The sequence below is a fragment of the Stenella coeruleoalba genome (assembly GCF_951394435.1).
Source record: "Stenella coeruleoalba genome assembly, chromosome: 7".
Classification (NCBI taxonomy): Eukaryota; Metazoa; Chordata; class Mammalia; order Artiodactyla; family Delphinidae; genus Stenella; species Stenella coeruleoalba.
This window is the reverse complement of record NC_137153.1, coordinates 6252175-6265564: the sequence shown is the minus strand read 5'-3', so window position 1 is coordinate 6265564 and position 13390 is coordinate 6252175. Positions and strand designations below refer to the sequence as shown.

At 43.5% G+C, this 13390-nt stretch overlaps 1 long non-coding RNA gene across 1 annotated transcript in view; it reads left to right on the top strand.

The window, feature by feature from the left end:
* Window positions 1-13390, top strand: part of LOC307189343 — a 497106-nt gene that overhangs the window by 394879 nt on the left and 88837 nt on the right. The window lies entirely within an intron of this gene.

The window sequence follows — 13390 nt, the reverse complement described above, 5'->3', positions numbered from 1 at the left end:
GTGTAATGCGTACCATGCAATATGACTTCAAAGGGTCTTCATTTGCTCACCGAACCTCTCCAATCCTATCACTGCTGCGTTTATGCCCCTGTACACATGCTTGATTCTCTTTTGGAGACATAGCAATCCATAGGTTTTACGATACTTACTAGTCAGGTACATTCTTAGGCGTTTAATATGCGGTGTTGAGTCCATTTCGTTGAGCAAGGAGTAGCTCTTGTCTATTCCATATTTGGCTTAAGGAACTTTATCTGTGCTCATTTCAATCTCTGGTTTTATGCAGCAACCCAACTCACCTTTCCCCTTAAGCAAGCATAAGTTGGTTTTCTAAATTTGGGACCCTGTTCTGTTCTGTAATTCAGTTCCTGTGTAGCCAAGTTTACATTCCGTGTATTACTGATATCTTATGATGTTTCTTTTTCTGTGTGACTTATTTCAGTTAGAATCATCATACCTGAATCCACTCATTGTGATGCTAAGGGCCTGATGACATAGATTTCATTGCTGAGTGATATTGCTTTGTAAGTAAATACCACAACTTCTTTATCCATTTTTCACTTTCTGCGATGTTGAACTTGTACTGTAAACGAGGTTCTTGTAAACAGAGCCGTTCCAAACTTTGGGGTGGCTGTGTCTTTTTGATTTTAATTTCCCTAAGCTATAGGACCATAAGTGGCAGTGCCCTAGGCTCTGTTGCTTTGTTTTTTAGATGTTTCAGGAAACACCATACACTTCTCCCGAGTGTCTGTTGGCAATTTACATCCCGCCCATCAGCATAACAAGGCTCCCAGTTCTCCATGGCCTGTCCTGCCTTTCTGGATTTTACACTTTTTTCAGATGGCCCTTTTGACCGGGGGGAAGTGAGACTTCATTGTAGTGCAGATTTCCTTTGCAAGCTTGCTTGGTTGGCCAAAAAGGGCGTATGCGTTTTTTCCTGAATATATTCAGGAAAAAACGCATACGCCCTTTTTGGCCAAGTGCATCATTGTGGACGTTCTGCCTCTTTTCCTATGCTTTCAATGCAATTCCAGTCTACCTCCTGAAATCGGTTTCCTGCAATTCTGCCCCGCTTTCAAGTCCTCTTGGCAGCCTTACTTCAGTCTATATTTGGACGATAGCTGTCATTTATAACTCTGCAGGTTTGTGAATTACAGTGCCCCTGAGCTCCTTTCTTCAACTCGCTTTCTTGTGACCTGGCCGCAACACCGCAGGATGGCTTCAGGCCCTAATCTGGTTCCGGACCGGCATGCTGAGCCTTTGGTTAATTCCTCTTCCTGGTGGGAAATGAGAGTTAAATTTGCCCGTCCAGACACCTCCAGCTAGCCTCTCATTGGTTCTCGCTATTCCTGTTCATCTTCCGCAGAAATTGCAAACTGGGCCAAACAGGAGGTTAAAGGGACTGACTCTCCAAGTCGGGAGAGTGTTAGTAAAGCGTCTGGAGTGTTGCACCCGAGTACCAGGGGAGGAAAACTGAGACATATTTGAACACGTCTCCCGTTCACATGGTTGATCATACTTGGGTTCCACATGCATGTTTTAGCTGAAGGAAGAATACCTTAAACCTGGAGAGTTAAGACCCGTGTAATGGGTACCATGCAATATGACTTCAAAGGGTCTTCATTTGCTCACCGAACCTCTCCAATCCTATCACTGCTGCGTTTATGCCCCTGTACACATGCTTGATTCTCTTTTGGAGACATAGCATCCATAGGTTTTCCGATACTTACTAGTCAGGTACATTCTTAGGCGTTTAATATGCGGTGTTGAGTCCATTTCGTTGAGCAAGGAGTAGCTCTTGTCTATTCCATATTTGGCTTAAGGAACTTTATCTGTGCTCATTTCAATCTCTGGTTTTATGCAGCACCCCAACTCACCTTTCCCCTTAAGCAAGCATAAGTTGGTTTTTTAAATTTGAGACACTGTTCTGTTTTGGAATTCAGTTCCTGTGTAGCCAAGTTTACATTCCGTGTATTAGTGATATCTTATGATGTTTCTTTTTCTGTGTGACTTATTTCAGTTAGAATCATCATACCTGAATCCACTCATTGTGCTGCTAAGGGCCTGATGACACAGATTTCATTGCTGAGTGATATTGCTTTGTAAGTAAATACCACAAGTTCTTTATCCATTTTTCACTTTCTCCGATGTTGAACTTGTACTGTAAACGAGGTTCTTGTAAACAGAGCCGTTCCAAACTTTGGGGTGGCTGTGTCTTTTTGATTTTAATTTCCCTAAGCTATAGGACCATAAGTGGAAGTGCCCTAGGTTCTGTTGCTTTGTTTTTTAGATGTTTCAGGAAACACCATACACTTCTCCCGAGTGGTTGTTGGCAATTTACATCCCGCCCATCAGCATAACAAGGCTCCCAGTTCTCCATGGCCTGTCTTGCCTTTCTGGATTTTACACTTTTTTCAGATGGCCCTTTTGCCCGGGGGGAAGTGAGACTTCATTGTAGTGCAGATTTCCTTTGCAAGCTTGCTTGGTTGGCCAAAAAGGGCGTATGCGTTTTTTCCTGAATATATTCAGGAAAAAACGCATACGCCCTTTTTGGCCAAGTGCATCATTGTGTACGTTCTGCCTCTTTTCCTATGCTTTCAATGCAATTCCAGTCTACCTCCTGAAATCGGTTTCCTGCAATTCTGCCCCGCTTTCAAGTCCTCTTGGCAGCCTTACTTCAGTCTATTTTTGGACTATAGCTGTCAGTTATAAGTCTGCAGGTTTGTGAATTACAGTGCCCCTGAGCTCCTTTCTTCAACTCGCTTTCTTGTGACCTTGCCGCAACACCGCAGGATGGCTTCAGGCCCTAATCTGGTTCCGGCACGGCACGCTGAGCCTTTGGTTAATTCCTCTTCCTGGTGGGAAATGAGAGTTAAATTTGCCCGTCCAGACACCTCCAGCTAGTCTCTCATTGGTTCTCGCTATTCCTGTTCATCTTCCGCAGAAATTGCAAACTGGGCCAAACAGGAGGTTAAAGGGACTGACTCTCCAAGTCGGGAGAGTGTTAGTAAAGCGTCTGGAATGTTGCACCCGAGTACCAGGGGAGGAAAACTGAGACATATTTGAACACGTCTCGCGATCACATGGTTGATCATACTCTAGGTTCCACATGCATGTTTTAGCTGAGGATGAATACCTTAAACCTGGGTATTTGAAACCCGTGGAATGGGTACCATGCAATATGACTTCAAAGGGTCTTCATTTGCTCACCGAACGTCTCCAATCCTATCACTGCTGCGTTTATGCCCCTGTACACATGCTTGATTTTCTTTCGGAGACATAGCAATCCATAGGTTTTAAGATACTTACTAGTCATGTACATTCTTAGGCGTTTAATATGCGGTGTTGAGTCCATTTCGTTGAGCAAGGAGTAGCTCTTGTCTATTCCATATTTGGCTTAAGGAACTTTATCTGTGCTCATTTCAATCTCTGGTTTTATGCAGCACCCCAACTCACCTTTCCCCTTAAGCAAGCATAAGTTGGTTTTCTAAATTTGAGACCCTGTTCTGTTCTGTAATTCAGTTCCTGTGTAGCCAAGTTTACATTCCGTGTATTAGTGATATCTTATGATGTTTCTTTTTCTGTGTGACTTATTTCAGTTAGAATCATCGTACCTGAATCCACTCATTATGCTGCTACGGGCCTGATGACATAGATTTCATTGCTGAGTGATACTGCATTGTACGTAAGTACCACAAGTTCTTTATCCATTTTTCACTTTCTGTGATATTGAACTTGTATGGTAAACGAAGTTCTTATAAACGGAGGCATCCCAAACTTTGGGGTGGCTGTGTCTTTTTGATTTTAATTTCCCTAAGCTATAGGACCATAAGTGGAAGTGCCCTAGGCTCTGTTGCTTTGTTTTTTAGATGTTTCAGGAAACACCATACACTTCTCCCGAGTGGTTGTTGGCAATTTACATCCCGCCCATCAGCATAACAAGGCTCCCAGTTCTCCATGGCCTGTCCTGCCTTTCTGGATTTTACACTTTTTTCAGATGGCCCTTTTGCCCGGGGGGAAGTGAGACTTCATTGTAGTGCAGATTTCCTTTGCAAGCTTGCTTGGTTGGCCAAAAAGGGCGTATGCGTTTTTTCCTGAATATATTCAGGAAAAAACGCATACGCCCTTTTTGGCCAAGTGCATCATTGTGGACGTTCGGCCTCTTTTCCTATGCTTTCAATGCAATTCCAGTCTACCTCCTGAAATCGGTTTCCTGCAATTCTGCCCCGCTTTCAAGTCCTCTTGGCAGCCTTACTTCAGTCTATTTTTGGACGATAGCTGTCATTTATAACTCTGCAGGTTTGTGAATTACAGTGCCCCTGAGCTCCTTTCTTCAACTTGCTGTCTTGTGACCTGGCCGCAACACCGCAGGATGGCTTCAGGCCCTAATCTGGTTCCGGCACGGCACGCTGAGCCTTTGGTTATTTCCTCTTCCTGGTGGGAAATGAGAGTTAAATTTGCCCGTCCAGACACCTCCAGCTAGTCTCTCATTGGTTCTCACTATTCCTGTTCATCTTCCGCAGAAATTGCAAACTGTGCCAAACAGGAGGTTAAAGGCGCTGACTCTCCAAGTGGGGAGAGTGTTAGTAAAGCGTCTGGAATGTTGCACCCGAGTACGAGGGGAGGAAAACTGAGACATATTTGAACACGTCTCCCGTTCACATGGTTGATCATACTTGGGTTCCACATGCATGTTTTAGCTGAAGGAAGAATACCTTAAACCTGGAGAGTTGAGACCCGTGTAATGGGTACCATGCAATATGACTTCAAAGGGTCTTCATTTGCTCACCGAACCTCTCCAATCCTATCACTGCTGCGTTTATTCCCCTGTACACACGCTTGATTCTCTTTTGGAGACATAGCAATCCATAGGTTTTAAGATACTTACTAGTCAGGTACATTCTTAGGGGTTTAATATGGGGTTTTGAGTCCATTTCGTTGAGCAAGGAGTAGCTCTTGTCTATTCCATATTTGGCTTAAGGAACTTTATCTGTGCTCATTTCAATCTCTGGTTTTATGCAGCACCCCAACTCACCTTTCCCCTTAAGCAAGCATAAGTTGGTTTTCTAAATGTGAGACCCTGTTGTGTTCTGTAATTCAGTTCCTGTGTAGCCAAGTTTACATTCCATGTATTACTGATATCTTATGATGTTTCTTTTTCTGTGTGACTTATTTCAGTTAGAATCATCGTACCTGAATCCACTCATTGTGATGCTAAGGGCCTGATGACACAGATTTCATTGCTGAGTGATATTGCTTTGTAAGTAAATACCACAACTTCTTTATCCATTTTTCACTTTCTGTGATGTTGAACTTGTACTGTAAACGAGTTTCTTGTAAACAGAGCCGTTCCAAACTTTGGGGTGGCTGTGTCTTTTTGATTTTAATTTCCGTAAGCTATAGGACCATAAGTGGAAGTGCCCTAGGTTCTGTTGCTTTGTTTTTTAGATGTTTCAGGAAACACCATACACTTCTCCTTAGTGTCTGTTGGTAATTTACATCCCGCCCATCAGCATAACAAGGCTCCCAGTTCTCCATGGCCTGTCCTGCCTTTCTGGATTTTACACTTTTTTCAGATGGCCCTTTTGACCGGGGGGAAGTGAGACTTCATTGTAGTGCAGATTTCCTTTGCAAGCTTGCTTGGTTGGCCAAAAAGGGCGTATGCGTTTTTTCCTGAATATATTCAGGAAAAAACGCATACGCCCTTTTTGGCCAAGTGCATCATTGTGGACGTTCTGCCTCTTTTCCTGTGCTTTCAATGCAATTCCAGTCTACCTCCTGAAATCGGTTTCCTGCAATTCTGACCCGCTTTCAAGTCCTCTTGGCAGCCTTACTTCAGTCTATTTTTGGACGATAGCTGTCATTTATAACTCTGCAGGTTTGTGAATTACAGTGCCCCTGAGCTCCTTTCTTCAACTCGCTTTCTTTTGAGCTGGCCGCAACACCGCAGGATGGCTTCAGGCCCTAATCTGGTTCCGGTACGGCACGCTGAGCCTTTGGTTATTTCCTCTTCCTGGTGGGAAATGAGAGTTAAATTTGCCCGTCCAGACACCTCCAGCTAGCCTCTCATTGGTTCTCGCTATTCCTGTTCATCTTCCGCAGAAATTGCAAACTGTGCCAAACAGGAGGTTAAAGGCGCTGACTCTCCAAGTGGGGAGAGTGTTAGTAAAGCGTCTGGAATGTTGCACCCGAGTACGAGGGGAGGAAAACTGAGACATATTTGAACACGTCTCCCTATCACATGGTTGATCATACTCTAGGTTCCACATGCATGCTTTAGCTGAAGGAACAATACCTTACACCTGGGTAGTTGAAACCCGTGGAATGGGTCCCATGCAATATGACTTCAAAGGGTCTTCATTTGCTCACGAAACTCTGCAATCCTATCACTGCTGCATTTATGCCCCTGTACACATGCTTGATTCTCTTTCGGAGACATAGCAATCCATAGGTTTTAAGATACTTACTAGTCAGGTACATTCTTAGGCGTTTAATATGCGGTGTTGAGTCCATTTCGTTGAGCAAGGAGTAGCTCTTGTCTATTCCATATTTGGCTTAAGGAACTTTATCTGTGCTCATTTCAATCTCTGGTTTTATGCAGCACCCCAACTCACCTTTCCCCTTAAGCAAGCATAAGTTGGTTTTCTAAATTTGAGACCCTGTTCTGTTCTGTAATTCAGTTCCTGTGTAGCCAAGTTTACATTCCATGTATTAGTGATATCTTATGATGTTTCTTTTTCTGTGTGACTTATTTCAGTTAGAATCATCGTACCTGAATCCACTCATTATGCTGCTACGGGCCTGATGACATAGATTTCATTGCTGAGTGATACTGCATTGTATGTAAGTACCACAAGTTCTTTATCCATTTTTCACTTTCTGTGATATTGAACTTGTATGGTAAACGAAGTTCTTATAAACGGAGGCGTCCCAAAATTTGGGGTGGCTGTGTCTTTTTGATTTTAATTTCCCTAAGCTATAGGACCATAAGTGGAAGTGCCCTAGGCTCTGTTGCTTTGTTTTTTAGATGTTTCAGGAAACACCATACACTTATCCTGAGTGGTTGTTGGCAATTTACATCCCGCCCATCAGCATAACAAGGCTCCCAGTTCTCCATGGCCTGTCCTGCCTTTCTGGATTTTACACTTTTTTCAGATGGCCCTTTTGCCCGGGGGGAAGTGAGACTTCATTGTAGTGCAGATTTCCTTTGCAAGCTTGCTTGGTTGGCCAAAAAGGGCGTATGCGTTTTTTCCTGAATATATTCAGGAAAAAACGCATACGCCCTTTTTGGCCAAGCGCATCATTGTGGACGTTCTGCCTCTTTTCCTATGCTTTCAATGCAATTCCAGTCTACCTCCTGAAATCGGTTTCCTGCAATTCTGCCCCGCTTTCAAGTCCTCTTGGCAGCCTTACTTCAGTCTATTTTTGGAGGATAGCTGTCATTTATAACTCTGCAGGTTTGTGAATTACAGTGCCCCTGAGCTCCTTTCTTCAACTCGCTTTCTTTTGAGCTGGCCGCAACACCGCAGGATGGCTTCAGGCCCTAATCTGGTTCCGGTACGGCACGCTGAGCCTTTGGTTATTTCCTCTTCCTGGTGGGAAATGAGAGTTAAATTTGCCCGTCCAGACACCTCCAGCTAGCCTCTCATTGGTTCTCGCTATTCCTGTTCATCTTCCACAGAAATTGCAAACTGTGCCAAACAGGAGGTTGAAGGCGCTGACTCTCCAAGTGGGGAGAGTGTTAGTAAAGCATCTGGAATGTTGCACCCGAGTACCAGGGTACGAAAACTGAGACATATTTCAACACGTCTCCCGATCACATGTTTGATCATACTCTAGGTTCCACATGCATGTTTTAGCTGAAGGAAGAATACCTTAAACCTGGGTAGTTGAAACCCGTGGAATGGGTACCATGCAATATGACTTCAAAGGGTCTTCATTTGCTCACCGAACCTCTCCAATCCTATCACTGCTGCGTTTATGCCCCTGTACACATGCTTGATTCTCTTTCGGAGACATAGCAATCCATAGGTTTTAAGATACTTACTAGTCAGGTACATTCTTAGGCGTTTAATATGCGGTGTTGAGTCCGTTTCGTTGAGCAAGGAGTAGCTCTTGTCTATTCCATATTTGGCTTAAGGAACTTTATCTGTGCTCATTTCAATCTCTGGTTTTATGCAACACCCCAACTCACCTTTCCCCTTAAGCAAGCATAAGTTGGTTTTCTAAATTTTAGAACCTGTTCTGTTCTGTCATTCAGTTCCTGTGTAGCCAAGTTTACAATCCGTGTATTAGTGATATCTTATGATGTTTCTTTTTCTGTGTGACTTATTTCAGTTAGAATCATCATACCTGAATCCACTCATTGTGCTGCTAAGGGCCTGATGACACAGATTTCATTGCTGAGTGATATTGCTTTGTAAGTAAATACCACAACTTGTTTATCCATTTTTCACTTTCTGCGATGTTGAACTTGTACTGTAAACGAGGTTCTTGTAAACAGAGCCGTTCCAAACTTTGGGGTGGCTGTGTCTTTTTGATTTTAATTTCCCTAAGCTATAGGACCATAAGTGGCAGTGCCCTAGGCTCTGTTGCTTTGTTTTTTAGATGTTTAAGGAAACACCATACACTTCTCCCGAGTGTCTGTTGGCAATTTACATCCCGCCCATCAGTATAACAAGGCTCCCAGTTCTCCATGGCCTGTCCTGCCTTTCTGGATTTTACACTTTTTTCAGATGGCCCTTTTGACCGGGGGGAAGTGAGACTTCATTGTAGTGCAGATTTCCTTTGCAAGCTTGCTTGGTTGGCCAAAAAGGGCGTATGCGTTTTTTCCTGAATATATTCAGGAAAAAACGCATACGCCCTTTTTGGCCAAGTGCATCATTGTGGACGTTCTGCCTCTTTTCCTATGCTTTCAATGCAATTCCAGTCTACCTCCTGAAATTGGTTTCCTGCAATTCTGCCCCGCTTTCAAGTCCTCTTGGCAGCCTTACTTCAGTCTATTTTTGGACGATAGCTGTCATTTATAACTCTGCAGGTTTGTGAATTACAGTGCCCCTGAGCTCCTTTCTTCAACTCGCTTTCTTTTGAGCTGGCCGCAACACCGCAGGATGGCTTCAGGCCCTAATCTGGTTCCAGTACGGCACGCTGAGCCTTTGGTTAATTCCTCTTCCTGGTGGGAAATGAGAGTTAAATTTGCCCGTCCAGACACCTCCAGCTAGTCTCTCATTGGTTCTCGCTATTCCTGTTCATCTTCCGCAGAAATTGCAAACTGGGCCAAACAGGAAGTTAAAGGGACTGACTCTCCAAGTGGGGAGAGTGTTAGTAAAGCGTCTGGAATGTTGCACCCGAGTACCAGGGGAGGAAAATTGAGACATATTTGAACACGTCTCCCGTTCACATGGTTGATCATACTTGGGTTCCACATGCATGTTTTAGCTGAAGGAAGAATACCTTAAACCTGTGTATTTGAAACCCGTGGAATGGGTACCATGCAATATGACTTCAAAGGGTCTTCATTTGCTCACCGAACCTCTCCAATCCTATCACTGCTGCGTTTATGCCCCTGTACACATGCTTGATTCTCTTTTGGAGACATAGCAATCCATAGGTTTTAAGATACTTACTAGTCAGGTACATTCTTAGGCGTTTAATATGGGGTGTTGAGTCCATTTCGTTGAGCAAGGAGTAGCTCTTGTCTATTCCATATTTGGCTTAAGGAACTTTATCTGTGCTCATTTCAATCTCTGGGTTTATGCAGCACCCCAACTCACCTTTCCCCTTAAGCAAGCATAAGTTGGTTTTCTAAATTTGAGACCCTGTTCTGTTCTGTAATTCAGTTCCTGTGTAGCCAAGTTTACATTCCGTGTATTACTGATATCTTATGATGTTTCTTTTTCTGTGTGACTTATTTCAGTTAGAATCATCATACCTGAATCCACTCATTGTGCTGCTAAGGGCCTGATGACATAGATTTCATTGCTGAGTGATATTGCTTTATAAGTAAATACCACAACTTCTTTATCCATTTTTCACTTTCTGCGATGTTGAACTTGTACTGTAAACGAGGTTCTTGTAAACAGAGGCGTCCCAAACTTTGGGGTGGCTGTGTCTTTTTGATTTTAATTTCCCTAAGCTATAGGACCATAAGTGGAAGTGCCCTAGGCTCTGTTGCTTTGTTTTTTAGATGTTTCAGGAAACACCATACACTTCTCCCGAGTGTTTATTGGCAATTTACATCCCGCCCTTCAGCATAACAAGGCTCCCAGTTCTCCATGGCCTGTCCTGCCTTTCTGGATTTTACACTTTTTTCAGATGGCCCTTTTGACCGGGGGGAAGTGAGACTTCATTGTAGTGCAGATTTCCTTTGCAAGCTTGCTTGGTTGGCCAAAAAGGGCGTATGCGTTTTTTCCTGAATATATTCAGGAAAAAACGCATACGCCCTTTTTGGCCAAGCGCATCATTGTGGACGTTCTGCCTCTTTTCCTATGCTTTCAATGCAATTCCAGTCTACCTCCTGAAATCGGTTTCCTGCAATTCTGCCCCGCTTTCAAGTCCTCTTGGCAGCCTTACTTCAGTGTATTTTTGGAGGATAGCTGTCATTTATAAGTCTGCAGGTTTGTGAATTACAGTGCCCCTGAGCTCCTTTCTTCAACTCGCTTTCTTTTGAGCTGGCCGCAACACCGCAGGATGGCTTCAGGCCCTAATCTGGTTCCGGTACGGCACGCTGAGCCTTTGGTTAATTCCTCTTCCTGGTGGGAAATGAGAGTTAAATTTGCCCGTCCAGACACCTCCAGCTAGTCTCTCATTGGTTCTCGCTATTCCTGTTCATCTTCCACAGAAATTGCAAACTGGGCCAAACAGGAAGTTAAAGGGACTGACTCTCCAAGTGGGGAGAGTGTTAGTAAAGCGTCTGGAATGTTGCACCCGAGTACCAGGGGAGGAAAACTGAGACATATTTGAACACGTCTCCCGTTCACATGGTTGATCATACTTGGGTTCCACATGCATGTTTTAGCTGAAGGAAGAATACCTTAAACCTGTGTATTTGAAACCCGTGGAATGGGTACCATGCAATATGACTTCAAAGGGTCTTCATTTGCTCACCGAACCTCTCCAATCCTATCACTGCTGCGTTTATGCCCCTGTACACATGCTTGATTTTCTTTTGGAGACATAGCAATCCATAGGTTTTAAGATACTTACTAGTCAGGTACATTCTTAGGCGTTTAATATGGGGTGTTGAGTCCATTTCGTTGAGCAAGGAGTAGCTCTTGTCTATTCCATATTTGGCTTAAGGAACTTTATCTGTGCTCATTTCAATCTCTGGGTTTATGCAGCACCCCAACTCACCTTTCCCCTTAAGCAAGCATAAGTTGGTTTTCTAAATTTGAGACCCTGTTCTGTTCTGTAATTCAGTTCCTGTGTAGCCAAGTTTACATTCCGTGTATTACTGATATCTTATGATGTTTCTTTTTCTGTGTGACTTATTTCAGTTAGAATCATCATACCTGAATCCACTCATTGTGCTGCTAAGGGCCTGATGACATAGATTTCATTGCTGAGTGATATTGCTTTATAAGTAAATACCACAACTTCTTTATCCATTTTTCACTTTCTGCGATGTTGAACTTGTACTGTAAACGAGGTTCTTGTAAACAGAGGCGTCCCAAACTTTGGGGTGGCTGTGTCTTTTTGATTTTAATTTCCCTAAGCTATAGGACCATAAGTGGAAGTGCCCTAGGCTCTGTTGCTTTGTTTTTTAGATGTTTCAGGAAACACCATACACTTCTCCCGAGTGTCTGTTGGCAATTTACATCCCGCCCATCAGCATAACAAGGCTCCCAGTTCTCCATGGCCTGTCCTGCCTTTCTGGATTTTACACTTTTTTCAGATGGCCCTTTTGACCGGGGGGAAGTGAGACTTCATTGTAGTGCAGATTTCCTTTGCAAGCTTGCTTGGTTGGCCAAAAAGGGCGTATGCGTTTTTTCCTGAATATATTCAGGAAAAAACGCATATGCCCTTTTTGGCCAAGTGCATCATTGTGGACGTTCTGCCTCTTTTCCTATGCTTTCAATGCAATTCCAGTCTACCTCCTGAAATCGGTTTCCTGCAATTCTGCCCCACTTTCAAGTCCTCTTGGCAGCCTTACTTCAGTCTATTTTTGGACGATAGCTGTCATTTATAACTCTGCAGGTTTGTGAATTACAGTGCCCCTGAGCTCCTTTCTTCAACTCGCTTTCTTGTGACCTGGCCGCAACACCGCAGGATGGCTTCAGGCCCTAATCTGGTTCCGGCACGGCACGCTGAGCCTTTGGTTAATTCCTCTTCCTGGTCGGAAATGAGAGTTAAATTTGCCCGTCCAGACACCTTCAGCTAGCCTCTCATTGATTCTCGCTATTCCTGTTCATCTTCCGCAGAAATTGCAAACTGGGCCAAACAGGAGGTTAAAGGGACTGACTCTCCAAGTCGGGAGAGTGTTAGTAAAGCGTCTGGAATGTTGCACCCGAGTACCAGGGTACGAAAACTGGGACATATTTGAACACGTCTCCCGATCACATGGTTGATCATACTCTAGGTTCCACATGCATGTTTTAGCTGAAGGAAGAATACCTTAAACCTGGGTAGTTGAAACCCGTGGAATGGGTACCATGCAATATGACTTCAAAGGGTCTTCATTTGCTCACCGAACCTCTCCAATCCTATCACTGCTGCGTTTATGCCCCTGTACACACGCTTGATTCTCTTTCGGAGACATAGCAATCCATAGGTTTTAAGATACTTACTAGTCAGGTACATTCTTAGGCGTTTAATATGCGGTGTTGAGTCCATTTCATTGAGCAAGGAGTAGCTCTTGTCTATTCCATATTTGGCTTAAGGAACTTTATCTGTGCTCATTTCAATCTCTGGTTTTATGCAGCACCCCAACTCACCTTTACCCTTAAGCAAGCATAAGTTGGTTTTTTAAATTTGAGACACTGTTCTGTTTTGGAATTCAGTTCCTGTGTAGCCAACTTTACATTCCGTGTATTACTGATATCTTATGATGTTTCTTTTTCTGTGTGACTTATTTCAGTTAGAATCATCATACCTGAATCCACTCATTGTGCTCCTAAGGTCCTGATGACATAGATTTCATTGCTGAGTGATATTGCTTTGTAAGTAAATACCACAACTTCTTTATCCATTTTTCACTTTCTGCGATGTTGAACTTGTACTGTAAACGAGGTTCTTGTAAACAGAGGCGTCCCAAACTTTGGGGTGGCTGTGTCTTTTTGATTTTAATTTCCCTAAGCTATAGGACCATAAGTGGCAGTGCCCTAGGCTCTGTTGCTTTGTTTTTTAGATGTTTCAGGAAACACCATACACTTCTCCTGAGTGTCTGTTGGTAATT